Raw genomic sequence first — 6,076 nt, 5'->3', positions numbered from 1 at the left:
GTTGACGTGAACGGAAAGCGGTCTAACGGGTCATTTCTGCAAATTGGTGTCCCCCAGGGATCTATATTAGGACCCTTCCTATTCCTCATTTACATGAATGACCTTCCTTACCTAGCTGAGGACAATCACGGGATAGTATTGTTTGCTGATGATACATCATTGATGTTTAAAATTAAACGTCGTGAAAAAAATCTTGACGATGTAAACATATGTCTCGCTAAAGTAGTACAATACTTACAAGTAGTACAACTTAACGGAAAAAAAACGAAGAGTATTAAATTCACACTATCGAATGTTAAACAAGTAAAAACCATTGTACAACTTAATAATGAGGAGTTGGATTTGGTGGATACGACAATCTTTTTAGGAATAACTTTAGATGCTAAGCTTCAATGGGGCCCACATATAAATAATTTAGCGAACAGACTTAGTTCTGCAGCATACGCGGTAAAAAAGATTCGTCATATGACAAACATAGAAACTGCTAGGCTTGTTTATTTTAGTTATTTTCACAGCATTATGTCCTATGGCATTTTATTATGGGGTAATGCTGCTGATATAGATTCTATTTTCGTCCTGCAGAAAAGGGCTGTTCGTGCGATATATAAAATGGGCCCAAGAGAGTCATTAAGGGATAAATTTAAAGAAGTTAAAATAATGACGGTGCATAGTCAGTACATATATGAAAATTTAATTTATGTCCATAAAAATATATCAAAATTTAAAAAGAAAATGCACTGTAACAATATAAATATTAGAAGCAAAAATAAACTCTTTGTGCAGTTTACTAGGCTACACAAAATTGCAAATTCATTCAAGGGCAATTGTATATTATTTTATAACAAATTACCAAATGAAATCTTTGAGTTGTCTCTCAATAAGTTCAAAGTTTATATAAAACGTAAGCTTACAGAAAAATCCTATTATAACATTAAGGATTATTTAAACGATAAAAAAGCATGGGTGTGAATTGCTCTAGCTTCATAGCTTAATTTAAATTTACTGGAAGATGGTGATAACAAAAAAATAAATTTACCCGGCTAAGTTTGTTGTGGGCTCTTCTTAGACCAGGGCGCGTTTGGAACCCTCGTAGCTTTAGATTTAAGTTGGCGAACGAAGTTATCACCATCCCGTTAGAATTATGTAAACAATTATGTATGAACGCTTCATAAGTGCCTGTGATAGGCCTACATGAATAAAGAAATTTTGAATTTGAATTTGAATTTTTTGAATTTGATTTAAAATAAGTGGGCAAAGTAAATTGCAATTAGCTCATCGTGTTATAAAGCTGTAGGGATACCTCATAGTACCACAATCTAGTACATCTCTATCTAGCAGGTGACGATTAGCGGTCAAAATGATGATGATGATGAAACGAGTTTCTTCCTACTTCATTTTCTATTTACTTTACATTTCCATGGAAAGTCAAATAATAATATTTTTTTTTTATTCTTCTACAAGTTAGCCTTTGACTGAAATGTCACCTGATAGTAAGTGAAGCAGTCTATGATAGTAATGGGCTAACCTGTTAGAGTATTCCAGATAAGGTTTAATACTGCCACCTTATCGGTTTCTAAGCGACATCTTACCGAACGCTAAATCGCTTAGCGGTACGTCTTAATCGGTAGGGTGGTAACTACTAAAATAATAAATACAGCGACAGCGACTGCGACTGCGACAGCGACAGCGACAGTGACAGCGATAGCGACAGCAACAGCGACAGCGATAGCGACAGCGACAGCGACAGCGATAGCGACAGCGACAGCGACAGCGACAACGACAGCGACTGCGACTGCAACTACGACTAAGACTGCGACTAAGACTGCGACTGCGACTGCGATTATGCCTATCCAAAAACCACTGCATGCGATTATGCCAATCTAAAACTAGATAAGACGAAGCCTACGAGCTATTCCAGACTACATTGTATGTATCTCTGCCGAATTTTAGCTAAATCAGTAATATCGTTGTGGCTTTAAAGCGTAACGAACATCCATCCTTCTATCCATCCATACATACATCCATCCATCCATACATGTATTCTCACAAACTTTCGCATTTATAATAATAATAGGATGGTACGCATGCATTCGATTGTTGTCCCATATGCCTTGCGACTTGCTGTTATCTGTGAAGAATTATGTCCTTGATCTCCGACAATACATGCTTGGTAGTACCCACTGTCAAATAAAAAAAGAATTATTAACAAGTAGCCTATATGTTGACCCGGGATACCAGCTACCACTTTACCAAATTTTCACGTGATACCCGGACAGGCAGACAGACAGACAGACAAAAAATTAAACAAACATCAGCTGTTTTGGACTGAGTACCGATTATAAAGCATCCCCCGGTCAAAATTTTCAAAATATATTAAATATACAGAAATCTTCCAGTTACAGTTTTCATAAATATAGATATAGATTTTAACTTCTAATTGTTCAACGTAAGCATATGTTTTCATATATCCACTTTGATGGATGGGTCTTCCCTTATTAACATTATCTATCAACAAGTGCTTTTTTTTTCTAATGTTTTAAAGTTTCATAGTTAAGTTATAAGTTTGCTGTAAATTTTAATGTAATCGTATGATTTTTAGCGGCTACTTAATTGGTGTATGTGTTATTTTCTTCGTACTAATTAAAGTATTAGGTAAACTTTTTGGGCCTTAATAAATTTAATAAAAAGTAATAAAACATTCCAGAATTTTAATAGAATTCTTGAGTAAATTTGTTTTGCTTTAGGCGGAAATAAAATGATCAAAGTTAATTTTAATTGTATTTAATAGGATGCTTAAAATTCCACTGGCACCGGAGCCTTGGCTAATGCCCGCGCTGCACCGAGTCTACCTGGCTGGCAGAAGCACTGCCCCAAGTAGCAGACAGGGGATGCCGTGGAGGCGCAACTCGTCAAGCAAAGGAAGAAACACTGGTCGTGAGTCGTACATTGCAATTCTGTAAAATTATAACATGATTAAATCTAGCCTTGTATAAAGAGGGAAAGGCACTTAAGCTGAACAATTAAGCCTCCGGATGATGGACATATTAAGGCATTTTGCAGGCCTTGGGAAATGCTGATCTGTTTTCTTAGCATCAGGTATTGGTCTTAGCATCAGGTATTGGTCCATCAAAGTCAAATTCAAAAATATCTTTATTCAAGTAGGGCCTTGGGGGATAATGCGTACATAACATGAAAAATATTTATATGGTAGTGAGTTACATCAATTATTACTATAATAAAGCATAGTGCAAGCATCTTGTACATCGTGCTTCTAAAATTTTAGACTCGTAAGTAAATTTCGAGCATTATGATTATATGGTGATTTCAAAATTATTGTTGGGGACATCTGTAAAAATTCGTCTGTTTTGATAGTCAGTCGTTTTAGGGTTTCACTCAAAATATAAATTACTAGTCATGTTATGATACATTCAGAGTTACGAAGGTGTCAAACTTGCGCCCCAATGGCGTTAAAGTTTGCGTCCTGTGCAAATAATTACAAGTCACGCCCGTTTGATCATGAGTATTGTCGTTGATCGCACGTAGGACGCAGTCCTGATCATCATCGTCTCCTTGCCTTATGTAGTCTGTCCATCTCCTTGAGAGCTGACTAACGCTGCATTCCAAAACTTAACAATTAACTTGTTTTTTGGCAAAGAGATGTATGGATACAGAGTAATATAGGCTATTTTCTATCTCAAGAAAACAAACGGTTCTGAAGATATTTGTAATGGCAAAAAAGAAGGGCAAACCGAAATAAACGTGGAAGAAAAACGTCGGCACCTTACCTTGGCTACTTGCTTCAGACACAAAATTTGTGAAAGAAAATACGGCCAATAAGAGAAACCTCGCTAGAAACTTCATTTTCTCTAAAGCGCAAAGTGGATTTGCAAGTCAGGTGAAACTGTTATGGTATTTATACTTAGTTTCCATTTGCAACTAAATTAAAACATTAATTTTCTCCAATTTACGTAATTATTTCATCGCTTTACGTTGTATTTAATAGTACTATAAAACCCATAAAAATCTTACTATAGAGCCTACTTTATTTCTAGAACCAAAAGTTTAATTAAATAAGCATGTATTTATGATTGTGTAATATGAAGTTCGATATTCTTATCAAAAGTTCACTCAGTAATCATTTATTACCCAGCAACTAAATAGTAGTAGTTAATTCATGTTCTTTTAAAACGATTTTGTTGTCACCATTTAATTTTATCGAACTAAGGACATTGTTTTATAATGATTATATGATTTTATTATTACTTTTATAAATATTCTTATCTATAGAATCTTTCATTCTCTATACCTACTAAGGAATATTGATTTTTTTTTAGAATATTGGTACACACAATTATTAATATTGGTAACAATTAACGCCCACCTCCACCAAAAAACCAATGGCATGGTATGGTACCAATAAAACAAAAGTAGAACAAAGTAAATGCTATAACAAAAATAAGAGTAAAGTAAGCAAATTAAACAACAAGATATAAAAATAATGATAAAGTTTCAAATACAAAAGAGCATGTAGCGTCTTATACAGTGTGTATGGGTGTGTTAGTTTGTGTATGTCGAGTGTATATGTATGTGTGAATCTATGCATGTGTGTTATGTAAATGTCTCGAAATTGGGCCTTTTTTAAAATCTGTTGAAGTAGGAACTACATATTATCTATTTTATTATCTTTTCTACGTAACTGTAGGATAGATTTCAAAGTCAAAATATAATAGCACTTCTACATTTGTGGACAGTTAAAAGATATTTCTTAAATATAGTTCAACGGGTACATATCACGATAATATTTTTGGTTTGGTCGATATTACGACCCTTACTACCCACAGAATCTGACTACCCGCTTTTGTGTTCTTTTTGTCAATATTTCACTACCACTTCGACATACTACACTGACAACATTAAGAAATGTTGATTAACCGCGAAGATCCTAGTTTAAAATCTTTATTTAAAAGATATATATTTCAAGTCAAATTAATTTTGTTATACAGGGTACGGTTTTAAAATTGTTATTTAATAAGCATAGTGCGATATGGTTTTTTCTGTCAGACGCTATCAGTACTTCTCCTTTCCGTATAAACACTTGTATTAAAATGCAATTCCCGGTGTTCCCTTAGAATGAAGACATTAAGGATACAATTCAACCGAATCTCCGTATCGCATCACCATCGGTCACAACGGTCAAAGCATGTTGTTGAGTAGATTGAAACCTTTTATTTTTATTATTTTTATCCATACAAGGAAAGGAAATAAATTATAAAATATATATTTCCCTATTCTAATTCGACTTTGGTTTAATTTTCTTTTTCCATTTCATTTCAAATAGTAACAGATAGTGCAGTCTAAGAAAGCGGGCTAACCTTTTAGGGGTGTAGGGGTCTCTATATTACCTAACTAGATGGCGCCAAAAGCACCTTCATCACCCTAGTGAAATTTCGGAAAATATGCCCATATACTTCCAAAGATCGGCTGTTGAGCGGTTGGACCTCTTGAGCACAAACACCAGCTCGGAGGAAGGTCTCCTAAGGTATTGTTCCAGTCGACCTCATCACCATAGTTCCCGTACAGGGGTATAGTCTCAGGACTTTTTGAACCACTAAGCTTAATTAAAACAATAACATCATAACAATATAAGTAGGAAGTATCCAACCTATATTTGACGGCCGGCTGGCGCAGTGGGCAGCGACCCTGCTTTCTGAGTCCATGGCCGTGGGTTCGACTCCCACAACTGGAATATGTTTGTGTTATAAATATGAATGTTTTTCAGTGTCTGGGTGTTTATTTGTATATTATAAGTATTTATGTATATTATTCATAAAAATATTCGTCAGTCATCTTAGTTCTCATAACACATGCTACGCTTACTTTGGGTCTAGATGGCGATGACTATATTGTCGTAGTATATTTATATTTTATATCGTATTTTATGAATAATCCACTGTGAGTTTGGTCACCCTTATCCCCTTCAAATAATGTTATTCTAAAATTCTATTAGCAAATTAGTTACAGGGCAAAATACAACGTTTATAAAGGTGCTAGCTAATGTATTCATTCGTATACTGGG

At 34.7% G+C, this 6,076-nt stretch overlaps 1 long non-coding RNA gene across 1 annotated transcript; it reads right to left on the bottom strand.

Annotated features, from left to right (window-relative positions):
• Positions 1 to 2,765: 2,765 nt before the first annotated feature.
• Positions 2,766 to 3,896, bottom strand: LOC120626415. Its single transcript, XR_005658858.1, has 2 exons — positions 3,786 to 3,896; positions 2,766 to 2,954 (listed from the first exon to the last, which is right to left on the bottom strand). It is a non-coding gene; the product is annotated as an uncharacterized LOC120626415 (long non-coding RNA).
• Positions 3,897 to 6,076: the final 2,180 nt, after the last annotated feature.

This window comes from Pararge aegeria, chromosome 9, assembly GCF_905163445.1.
Source record: "Pararge aegeria chromosome 9, ilParAegt1.1, whole genome shotgun sequence".
In the NCBI taxonomy this organism is placed as follows: domain Eukaryota; kingdom Metazoa; phylum Arthropoda; class Insecta; order Lepidoptera; family Nymphalidae; genus Pararge; species Pararge aegeria.
The sequence above is the reverse complement of the archived record's forward strand: the minus strand, read 5'-3'. Positions and strand labels throughout refer to the sequence as shown.